At 44.0% G+C, this 12,244-nt stretch overlaps 1 pseudogene; it reads left to right on the top strand.

Annotated features, from left to right (window-relative positions):
• The first annotated feature begins 4,072 nt into the window (after window positions 1-4,072).
• On the top strand, window positions 4,073-12,192 carry LOC146358169 (glycine N-acyltransferase-like protein 3; annotated as a pseudogene).
• The last annotated feature ends 52 nt before the right edge of the window (window positions 12,193-12,244 follow it).

Raw genomic sequence — 12,244 nt, 5'->3', positions numbered from 1 at the left:
ACACCTTTGAGTCTCTAAGGGCACAATCCTATGTAATGTTTAGACAAAAAAAAAAAAAGCCACCTTCCAGCATTCCCCAGGGAAAAAGTCCCCCAACTCCCATGCTGGCTGAGGAATGCTAGGAGTTGGACTTTTTTCTGTCTAGGAATGCATAAGATTGCACCCTAACTGGAACTGGAAGGGATTCATCTGGTCCAACCCCCTGCCAATGCCGGAAATCCATTGCTACAGCATCCCAGGTAGGAGACCCTCCAGATTCTGCTTGAAAACTTCTAAGCAGGGAAAGTCCACCACCTTCTTAGCCATTCTGTTCCACTGGGAAACAAGCTTGTACTGGGTGCTTTCAGACCAGCCTTCCCCAACCCGGAGCAGCTCACAGCTTTTATAAACATACAACAGATACACCTAGAACTACACACTTAAAATAAAAAACCGAAGAACAGTTGGTGTTAGATGTGGTGGGAGAGCAGACGGCCCAGCTGGAGCAAGACAGCTGTCTGGTGTTGTGTTTGCCTGCCTGCCAAATTATATACAGACCTGGCCAGGCTGTGCAGTATTGACATAGTTGTCATACAAAGCCCCTCCTTTCCCTTTGCTGGGCCTGCTGGGATGGAAGAAATGCTCGTGCAGAACATGCCTTTTTCCCTGCTCCATGTCAAGCAAACTCAGGATTGTGAGGGTGAGTTGTCAAATCTTATTCCATGTAAATTAAGAAAGGTGTTTACGGCATTGTGCCTGTGGACTATGAAAATGATAGCCCCAGAAGGTAGATAACCTCAAAATTGTAGGAGAGATCAGATTCTGTACTTATAGATTATCTGTTAGGGCTGGTCAGTTTTTATGCTGATATTGTTTTTTTATGGGATTGTATTGGTTTTAATTGTTGCAAGCCACCCTGAGCAATGCAAATGAATTGGAAGGGTGGAGTGTATGTTTTCTAAGTGAATAATAAAGAGCACGTACGTGTTTTGGTCCTGTCCCCGCACTTTTTATGCAAGGCCCAGGGAACACCAGCTTGATAGTTGCTGAACAAGGTTTCTCATGATTTGGTTAATTAGAAGATTTTCGCTGCAATCCTGTACAACCTGGTAGTAAGCCCCACTGAATGTAATGGAACTTACTTTTGAGTAGGTATGTTTAGGATTGCACTGTTAATGTATTTTAAATGATTAATACTGTTATTATTCAACACTTATAAAGTACCTAATTTTTTGAAAGTGCTCACAATCTGATAAACATGATACAAAGGGAAAAAGGAGTGGGGAGGGAAGAGGAAAGGAAACAAATATGTAAAGTTGCGCAGTCTGAAAATTAGAGTTAATTCCATTAAATCAAAATGCAGTATGTTGACTTAGGTCATCTTGGCCATATATGCTTTGTAGATAACCTCTGCTGCTTTATGTGTTTTAAGGTTTTTATTTTTGTAAAAAAACACACAAAAAACAGCAGTTGTCGCCTTATGGCTAAACAATATACAGAATTCATTCATTGAATCAAATACACATTCTAGCCTGCATAGGTTAGACAGATTTAAATGAATACTTTTCAAAGCTGCACTTCTGAAAACACATCTGGCAATAGACATGGCTGGGCAGACAACAGAGGGCAGCACTAGATAGGCAGTAAGTTGAGTGTTGGTGTTTGGATGTAGCTTAGGGGTGGGGAATCTCTTCTGTGTTGAGAAGTAGCAGCTTTCACCACTGTGGCTGAAAGGCCACCAGAACATGAATGCACCTTTAAAGACCTAACGTTTTGAATGCTCCTTTGGGTGAGGAGGTGCATTGAACTGAAGAGGGAAATGGCTCAAGGAAGCAAACAGCTCCATGGTGACTCTAACACCTTCTTGAGTGATTAGAACTGCTTATTTAGCATCTTCCTTAGCAGCTCAAACTGAAGATTTATCACCCCCATAACGGCCAATGGTTTCCAGCAATATGTATTGGAATGGTGTATGACAGCAAGTGCTGCCTTTCACAAGTACTTGCTGCAGGACTGCTCAGCGAATGCATGTTCATATGTATAGATTGTATCAACTCTTTGTTTCATAATGCAAGCTTCTAGTATTTCCCTGCCCTTCCCCAAGCATGAAGATACCGTTATGTTCTTCATCAAACACAGGTTTTATCCACAAAGGTTGCACTTCAACACTAATTTTGCAATTGCTAAAAATGTATGTGACTGGTCCTGTTATCCCATATAGTTGCTTCTTGATTTGTTTTTGCACATGGAGAGTAACTTCATTGGTGATACTTGTGTGAAATATGAAGGTGATACACGTCATCAGTCAACTTTGTTACATTTACTACAAATTACCATCCCATCCTTTGTTTTTGTTGCAAGGAACTATGTACTTCAAAAACAGTAGGAGTGGGTGACAGGTCTGTGAGATGCTGGACAAACCATTAAAAAATGAAATATCCTGTTTTTGCTCTAGTTGACTTCAGCTAACAAACATGCTTTTGCGAGGTGAAAGAAGGAGGATCTCTTTTCATTCCCCAGCATGCTTTCCTTCCTATAATCTGCTAATCTAGGAGCTCTTTTAAATGCTCTAGCTCGTGGGCTAAAACAGCACCAGGATCTAAGAGTGTATTTTTTTTTCCTACATTGGTTTTTATACAAGATTTTTGTAAAGGTTTGGCAGCAAAGATAAATAGTTTCACATGTGGTGGGGGTGTACAAAAATGTGGAATAACGTATTAGTTACACTGGGAACTTGCAAAAAGATGCTATTATACTACCAAAGATTAGAGAAGTGTAGCCCAATCCCATGCTTCCTTGCATTGAAATCAATGCGATGTACTCCCTGCCTAGTATATGTGCTTTGGATTGCAACTTTAGACAATTTGCTCACTTTAGTCAGCACTTTGATTGTAAATCATTGGATGGTAACAAAATAATTGGTGATGGTTTTACAAAAATCAGAGGACAATGGTGAACTGTAATTATGTAAGAATAAGTGATAGTAAGGTTAAGAATTAACATTTTTTCATTTTTATACACACACACATACATGGATTATGTTTTGGCGATCTATACTTTTTCAAATAGATCGTTGTGCACTTTTTAAGCTATTATAATAAATAAGGGTACTTCTGGGAAGGCCTTGCTAAAGCTTGAAGAGGGTGTATGTCACTTACCCATTATCAGTCTTAGGAACTTTTATTTGTGATTTACTTGTCCTCGTTCCCTCTCACTATCCACTCATCCTAGCGAGCCATAAAATTTTCCCTGGTACCTCCTGCTGCAGGATTTTTCTCCTTTTTCCTTCCCTTCCTAACTATGATGATGGATTTCTTTTTAATAATTAACCAAAATAACCATGTGTGACAGGGACTGGAAGACTGCTTCCAAGCCGGAATGAGATATTTTCCCATGTGGGCTCAGATCTTGGGACAGTGACAGAGGAAAGAGGGAAGGGGGTGGGGGAAAGATTTGTGTATGCTACATGGGAACAATTCCAGAGGGGATTTTTCACCTTCTTGTTGCTTTCACCCTAATCCCCACTGGCGACTCTTGCTCCTTCTGTCATGCCAGGCAGGTAAGAACAATGGTTTAGTGGAGGGGGAATGCAGAGGAGCTGTGGAACTTTTTCCAGAACAGGAGCAATGATGTCATCTGCCAGAGCAACTGACAGATCCTCCTTGCACTCTGAATGAGGAAGCTTTCAAATGTTACTACAGGTTAGTATAGAGGTAGTCAGATGACGAGGACAATCAAGCAGAGGTTGGATACTTCCTTTTCTTTAGTGGAGTTCCTACTTCATGTTAGCAGTTTAAATGACACACTTCTCTGTAAGATTGTTTGCATTTCTAAGTAAAAACTGTGGGCAACTTGTGGCCCTGCAGATATTTTGGCCTATAACTCCCATAATCCATCGCCACTGGCTATGCTGGCTAGGGCTGATGGAAGTTGTAGGCCAAAACATCTATAGGGCCACAAGTTGCCCACTCCTGAACTAGAGGTTTTTTTTTTAGTTATGGTGCCCAGAAAGATGATGAGGTTCTCAGTAATACACACTTTCTCGTAGTGGTATGCCAAGATTAAGAAATCGTGGCATACCAGGGCATGTGTCATGCCACTAGAGGAATCCTCCTCAGAGGAAGAACTAGAGCTTACAGAAACCGAGAGCACCCCAGAGCAGTCACTGTCACCAGACCAGGAGAAGCCTGGGCCCTCAGAGAAGATGGCTGCAGGTCTGTCCCTGTCACGGGGAGGGGACTCTGATGCAGAGGCTGAGCACCAGGAGTATTGTCGCCTCAAGCAACAGGCCAGTAGGGCTCCTGTGAGAAGGAGAGCTCACTTATAAACAAGGTCTCCTCAGGAGAAAGTGACTCCTCTTGAGTAGGGCTCTGGTCAGAGCTTTAATGGACAGCAGTTGAGCCTGGGTGGTGCTCAGCAGCCTTTGTGGTTAAGAGCCTTCAGTATCTGCGTAGCCAGATGTGGAAACAACATCTTACTAGCTCCTGCTTTGTCTCCTGACCCTGTCTTGTGACTGAGCCTCCATGCTACAGGCCTTCGACTCCTGCTTGACTCAGCCACTGGACTGTGTATGTATCTGATTGCCTAAGAGTGATTGACCACTACCTGTTATTCTGACTACTCCTGCTTTCGCCTGACTCCATATATCTGGCTGATTGCCTGTGTTTTGACCTTTGCCTGATAGCTTGACCACTTCTGCCTTCTCCTGAATTCCCTTGAACTGAAACCTGTCTGCTGGAATGTTGTCCTGGTGTATTACTTTGCCTTGTGGTCAGCCCTTTCACTGAGACTGCTACAGCCAATGCAGGACAGCATGCTAACTTCAAACACTGGATCACCCACCCTATTACAAAGGGCCTTCATGGAACTCAAGTTCCAAGAACTGTTATCCATGTATCTCAAAGAGAGGTATATCGGTATTCCACAACAGGAGTGCAAATATGCTGGGATTGTGTATGCTTTCAGAGTACTTGGATGAAATACCACAAGATACTGTGGCAGAATTTCTAACAGATAATTGGTTTTAGATTACTTGTTGGGTTTGCCACAGATACTTTAAATGCTTGTAATTCCTTGTAAATGGTTTTAAATGATCTATATGAGTGGCACACATTATGGTTTTTTAATGAAAAATTATACTATATACTGTCAATCGACAATCTATACCATAAATTCTTGCTCCCTCCCCAGCAGTAATGTGCGTGCGCACAAACACACACTGATGCAAGTAAGCTTTTAAAAATCCTCTGTTGTCACTAATGGAGGCTTCTTAAAAGTCTAAATGCAGCAGTGGAGGGGCCATTTTTCTGAGGGATCACAAGGCTGGGGAGGGGTTAACCCTTCTCTCTCCAGCACTCTCCTCCCCAGGCTTTTAAAGGTTTCCATTGTCAGGGATGGACAAGGCCTCACTTGCAGTGTGGAAGGAGGAGGGGAGATCCCTTATCTGACTGGTTCTTCTGAAAGTAGGAACACTGAATACAGATTGCTACAAGCAAAGGTTGGGTGCATTGCAAAAAGGCAGGCTTAAAGACCAATAGTTCTGGATGAGTTTCAAAAACAAACCAAGCCACAGGCATGGAGGGATGGGACAAGTTCATTTGCCAGCTGATGTCCTAAGATGGCTTGTTTAGAAGTTATTTTGCCTTGAGGACTTTGATTTCAGCAGGAAATCCTGATGCTGCTGAAACTAGGGACTGTTAGTGACCAAGCTGCTAGTGTTGCACCTGTTCTAAATCCCCATGTAGGGAATTGTTTCTCATCCATTTCCAAGTGCCCAGGTGAGTTCACCTTTAAGATGGGGATGTGAAGGGGGGAGACAGAGCTATTGTTACATAGAGGAAGACTTTATTCCAGCTGTTACAGAGCAGGTGAATCTGCTCAGAAAGCATTAAAAAATTCCAGATTTTAAAACCAGAATGTACCATTTTGTACTGCCAGTTGTCCGCGTTTTATGGCATTTATCCTGGATTTAAATTAGACTTATGGGGGATGATCAACCTGTCTCCACTTTAGTTTTATAAATCATCTGGATTCATTCCTGAATTCTCCATCCTAGTGAATTACTTTTAGCCCAAGTTTAAAAGAAGATCTGCAGCTACCCAGGGTCAGTGTTTGAATTATGGGGGCAAAAAGAGTGGTGGTTTAATAAAGCCCCACTTCCTGACTTCCCCCAAGATTTAACCAAATCATGGGTTCCCTGTAAGCTCCCTGAAAGCAGTAGCTAAGGGGGACTGGACCCCCTATAATCTGAGCACTGCCTAGATTTAAATGCAGCAATTATCTCTTGGAATAGCAGCTACAGAATGAAACGTTACATTTTTACAAGTCCCGATCTCACCTTAAATGAAGCAACTATATTACCCTAGTTATGAAATATTGTGCTCAGTCTTTACAACTACAGTGGGATATACTGGGAGGCAACCCCTTTTCAAGGCCTCACTTGTTTACACATCATTTATCCTGAGATGACAACTTCATACCATCGCAGAGTTACAAGGGGCCTCAAATGTCATTAAAATCCAATCCTATGCTGATGCAGGAAATTTGTTACTATGGTGTCTCTTCTAGGTGGCCATCCTGCCTTTGCTTAGAACCACCTAGTGAAGGAGTCTACCACTTTCTGATGCAGTCTGTTCCACTATCGAACTTGTACCATCAGAAGTACTTCCTAATATTTAGTCGAAATACCCTTTCTTGTAATTTGAACCTGTTGATTCAGGTTCTATCCTCAGGAGCAGATAAATTTGACAGCCCTTCAGATATTTGAAAATATTTAAATATACACAACTCCTTCAGCCTTTTCACAGAAGGACTTGGTCTCTAGGCCCCGCACCTTGTTGCCCTTTTCTGGACACATTCCACTTTATTGATACTCTTAAACTGCAGTGCCCAGAACTGGACACAGTACTCCAGGCAGAAGACAGTGGTACCATTACTTCTTGTGATCTGGACATACTACCCCACTGAAGCAAAGGAGAATTGCATTGGCCTTTTTAGCTGCAGCATCACACTGCTAACTTGTGTTAAGCTTCTCAAACACTGGTGGGCATCCATTTTTCAGGACCTAGCCCTTTCACATCATCATTTATTCTGAGAGGATAACATTTTTCTTTCAATTTCAATTATATAAAATAAAAATGCTTAGGGGGCTAAGGGATAAAGACAAGCTGAAGTTAGTTAAAAGAGCCCTGTGGGAAGCAAGGCTGTGATATCTCTGGGATCTTCACATTAGAACCAATGTGAAAAACCGTGGCAGGATGTTCTCATTGGATCTAGGGTATATTATCAGGCAATGTCAGTGGGGTGATTCAGGAGACATCATGTGAGGTCCAAGTCTTATCCCCTCCCTCTATTTTCCTTCACCAAGATGGGGCTTTCCTGTTGTCCCAATATATTAGAGTTCTCCATGCAGCACCTCAGAGCCACTTCATCCTTTTCCTGTCACTGCCTTAGAGAGGCTTTTTGTTGGAAAACCTTTCATGTTAAAGCAGTATGTTGGATTTTTTTGCTGGTTTTGGTGGTCTTTTACACAAGGCACTCGAGGCAAGGTACACGAGGATGGGCAGGATGGGGTTGCTAAGACAGGAGAGGCTGCATGCTGAGGAGAGCTGGCAGGCCCAATCTGGCCCGCAGACCAGAGAGACATCATCACTATATGACACATTATTTTTCTCTCCCTCCTCATTGTGAACCTTTTAGGGCTATGGATGTATGAATGCACAGCTGCAGTCATCTGACCTGAGTAAACCTCAAAGATAGAGGTTTTCATTATTCATTTGAATAATGAAAAAAAAAAGTTGTCTTCTCTATCATGGGGGATGTTTAGCAAGGGAAGCTTAATCCCTCCCCAAGCTCCGTCAGTCTTTGTCGTCATTTCTAGAGCTTCTACTGGCTCAGACTACCCTGAGAATGCTGGTTTTAGGTAGCCAGGATGAGCTGCAGGTGCTGAAGAAAGAGCTGAGAAGCTGCTTCCCTGAGTCTCTGAAGGTGAGATGGAAACCCCCTCCTGCTCTTTGCCAAGTAGAGACTCAGAGCCCCACTAGGGACTGCCATGTGTACCATGGCGGCACACCTCTGCATGGGTAATGAATCCAATCTAAAGGCTCCTGCAAACACAACAAAGAACCTAGATTGCAGCAGTCATCTCAGATCAGGTCTTCCGGCTGAGACAAAGGAGCGCCATGGAAGTGCTCAGCTCTCTCTCTGTCTGGCATAATCAGCTTTAGGCAGCCACTAGGTAGCCCCACCCCTTACCTAATATCTGTGTGGGAAGGCGAGTGCTTTATTTTCACAAACATTAGATGAGATCAAGGAACTTGTTACTCTTGGCACTAGGGCCTTCCACAAAATGGCGGGTAAGGTTGGGCTAGCAAAGCAACAGGGCTCTCAAGATTCGGCAGGGCCTTCTTGGCTCAGTCACTTGCAACTGACAATCCAAATGTTGACAAGTCCAGCCACAAGATGGACAAGAACAACTTTTAAAAAGAAAACAAGGGCAGTTAGGTTCTCTTTATGCTCCTGTTTCTGTTATGTCAAGAGAGCCAAAATGCACATTTCTCCTGTTCTACGAGGTCAGTGGGGCTGTGCTGAATGTCTGCCAGGGAAATGTGTTTCGTCAGGGGGTCGTGGTAGATTTCTGGCCCAGCTTCCAAGCTGCCATTGCACGGCCCCAGAGAGAGGTATTACTGGGGATGGGAGATGCTGGGCATCTAAGAGCAGAATGTTTCCCTTGGACTTTAGCATCAGCAAGGGACTGGGTCCTTGGGTTGTAAGGCTAAAGAGGCATGTTAAGCAGCACTGACTAGTATGGACGATGACTGGTGGGAAAGGCTAAGGTACAACCAGTTGCAACTGAGTTTGCAGACATAGGCAAAGCATAATCCCATTCCCTGGTTTGCCCGGCCTAGTAAGGGCCTTCTCAGTCAGCAAACCCACTGCATTTTAGTCTTAGTCCTGGTACAGTGCAGATAGCTTGGTATCTTGCACTCCATTGGTGGGAAAACTTCAGGCTTTCAGGATCTACTTTGTTTTTTACTTGAACCCTGAGATCCACGAACTAGAGCCTGGGGTCAAAAATGTACACATAGAATTTAAGAATTCTGAGTCCAAGAATTGGTTTTGATTACTAGGATTGAATATGGCTCAGTCCTTCCACCCTAAAATCCACTCCTGGTTGCTCTAACGTTTCTTCATTTCAGGAAGTATACTTTTTTGGGGTGGGGGGGGGAAGAGACATTTTGTTCCTGCTGTTAAATAACTGAGGGTCAGAAATTCTAATTAACCAAAGATCTACCGCCTTCTGTCCACACTTGCACACTAATGTGTTTGGGGAATATCACTTCCACCCTGTTATTTTAAGAGGAGTGGTGGGCATTTTCACACCGGCAAGATGCACAAGCACTTTTTACAGAGCACTCAGTATTACAGCTGATGTGCTAGCTGGGGCAATCTTTCTTGGCAAAAAAATATTTCTATCCGAATACTGAAAAAGTGCTATTTTTCTGTACCAGATATGCAGATATAACTCTCCCCAAAGAGCTAATGGAACATTTATTATGTGGTAAAACCATCTTTCACTTTATAGCATTTTTACCCCACTCTTCAGCTGAACAGGCTCCCACAGTGGCTACTGTATGCAAAGGAACTACCTCTACCTAACTTCCCTGTGTGCTCTTGCCTAGAAAATGCCATCAGAACCCAAATACTTCACCCACTCCTGTGCAGTTTTCTATAGGGAATTGGGTGCCTATGGGAAATTGGTTGAAGATGCTGATGCCATTAATTGGACACAAGAATTCCTATTACAGGGTGAGACACCCAAAGCACGCTCTCTCTGTATGTTACTGATACAGAATTTTCAAATATGGGGCATGTTGTATAAAGGCACAACATTTAATGCATGCTAAAGTGGATATGTACTTTTCTAAACATTTTCAACGTTTGAGTACACAGACTATTTAATTGTCATCTGTCCTGCTGCAACTCATTGTATTTGGTGTAGTTGAAATTCTCTATTTGCTAGTTAAAGCAAGGCTGCCTTTTGGGATAGTCACCTTTCTGCCTTTTCTGAAACCATACCATGTGAACCAATTTTAGAAGCATCGAAACTTAAATTGATACTCTTAAGCAGTCATCTTCTGGGGCCTCGGTCCTTCCCCTTCCCACCATATTAATGTGTCCCCTCACCATTTTCTGTTCCCCAGCCCTGCGAGATGGCATGTATCAAGTCTCTCGGAGCCTAGCTGCTGCCAAGCATTTCTCTGCAAAGCTGATGACCTGGACCCAGGTTTCTGTTCTGCAGAAGCCCCTGAATTCTCCTTCTATCCTACCCACATAGGTCACACTCTGAGGTTCAGGAGCTGCAGGTGATAATACAAGCTAGGGCAGGCACAGAAGCCAAGGGACTAGAAACTTAAAAGAGCAATGAAGACTTCTCTGTCATGGCCTCCCACTGATTGAGGATCTGAAGCTGGGGAAATGACCTAAAAGAATAATGAACTTAAGGCCTAGAGAAAACTCTTATGCTAGGTTAGTAGAATGGTTGAAGCACATTTTCAGAGAGCAAGGGCTAGCACCCCCCTTGTGCTTGGAGCGCCTAGGACTTAAAAGTCTTATTTGCACAAATCTCCACTGGAATTGCATTACATAGAAAAGACCTTGACCTGTCAAGCAGGACACCCAGCATTACATAGACTGCTGGCCTAGAGGTCTTCTTTCCACTACCATTTCTGAGCAGGTAAGAAACAGGAGTCCCTTCTGAGTTAGCAGGAGAGACTCCCACTGTTCCTTAGTTTATCCATGCATCACCCAAATGAGATGATCCGTCCCTTCTCTCCCAAGCCCTCTGTGCATGCCAGAGGGCTCAAGGGAAGAGAAGGAAGTGGTGGCAACCACATAATAGCTGGCTAGTGAGCCAACTCAACATTGGTGGCCCCTTGTAAATCCTATTTGCAGGGTTTACAAACAGCAGAGATTTAGCTATGTTTGGCATGATGGCTGGATACGTCCCTGGCACAATCTTGCGGGAGAGAAGGGCTGAGGCTGTATCAACTGGATAGGTGGTGGGGTTAGTATGTGACATTCCTGTTGCTGAACACTACAAGGAAAGATCCTTCTTGCCAAGAGATCAGCACCCCTGAAACATTTCAACTGCAGCCTGTGACCGATCCTCCTCAATGCATGGCTATGGCCTACACTACTGTAAATCCACAAAACTTCATAGCATTTGCACAGCATAATTCTCTCCTAACTTTGACTGATGCTATGTCTTCAAAAATGACTCTGCTAATCTTGGTACAGAACCAAATAATGTAAGCGACATGTAACATGCCGCAGAGGATGTCAGTTGGAACAGGCAAGCTCTTTTTGGTACCATTCTTAAGGAGGTGTGTATACTCAACTTAATACTGCAGCTACAGCACACTTATGAGGCAGAAGCTCATCGTTCCCTCTTAATTGCTCTTTGGGGAAATGTCGCCTTGGCAAGAAGTCCAGCCACAAGGCCTAACTGGGGCCTGAGCACGAACCATCCAGTTCTTGGAGAGCCCATCTGGATCTTGGAATGCTGCAGAGGATTGACTTCTGTACCTTTTTGTTCCTTTTAACAAACGATGGGTGTGGGGAAGCCCGTACTCCCATCTCATGCTGCACGCGTTTCACCCAGAACTGGATTTGGGCTTTGATGTGCATCCTGAGCACTCTAGCTGGCTCTTCCTTCTGCAGTGCCTTAGCTTCACTTCTGTGGGTATGCCTTAAACCGCCCATTACTTCGCCAGGTCAGGCTCAGAGCTGAAACTCTCATCCCTTGACCTGACCCATGCTGCCTTGCTGAACGAGACCTGGAGCATAGGTGGCAGCAAGCAGAGCCTCTAGTACCTGACTCAGCTAATCCACTGCTTCCCGAGTAGTTGCCTCCTGGATGCTGGAGGATGTCCCGTCTCTTGGGCCCTGCTAGATCAGTTCGGGTGTTTGACCCATGCTTACGCCATGCCAGCTCACCAGGGCAAAGGCTACATTCGGATGGTGATGGCAACACTGGCCAACAAACTGCAGAGCATGGCTTATCCAGTGTATGGTGATGTTCTGAACATGCAGTGGGTCATGCAAAGCCTGGGGGCCCGCTTCACAGCTTGCTTTCTGTTCTATGACCTGCATACCCCTCATGCTGCTGCAGTGGCAGGCTCCTCAAAAGCTCAGCCAGTAAAAACACCCTAAATTGCCTCATTCCAATGCCCTTGCAACTATGGGCTCATCACCTCACCTCATG

The sequence above is a fragment of the Heloderma suspectum genome, chromosome 1, assembly GCF_057233095.1.
Source record: "Heloderma suspectum isolate Gila_16-S chromosome 1, 16-S_ref, whole genome shotgun sequence".
Classification (NCBI taxonomy): domain Eukaryota; kingdom Metazoa; phylum Chordata; class Lepidosauria; order Squamata; family Helodermatidae; genus Heloderma; species Heloderma suspectum.
Note: the sequence above shows the minus strand (reverse complement) of the source record. Positions and strands in the feature narration are given on the sequence as shown.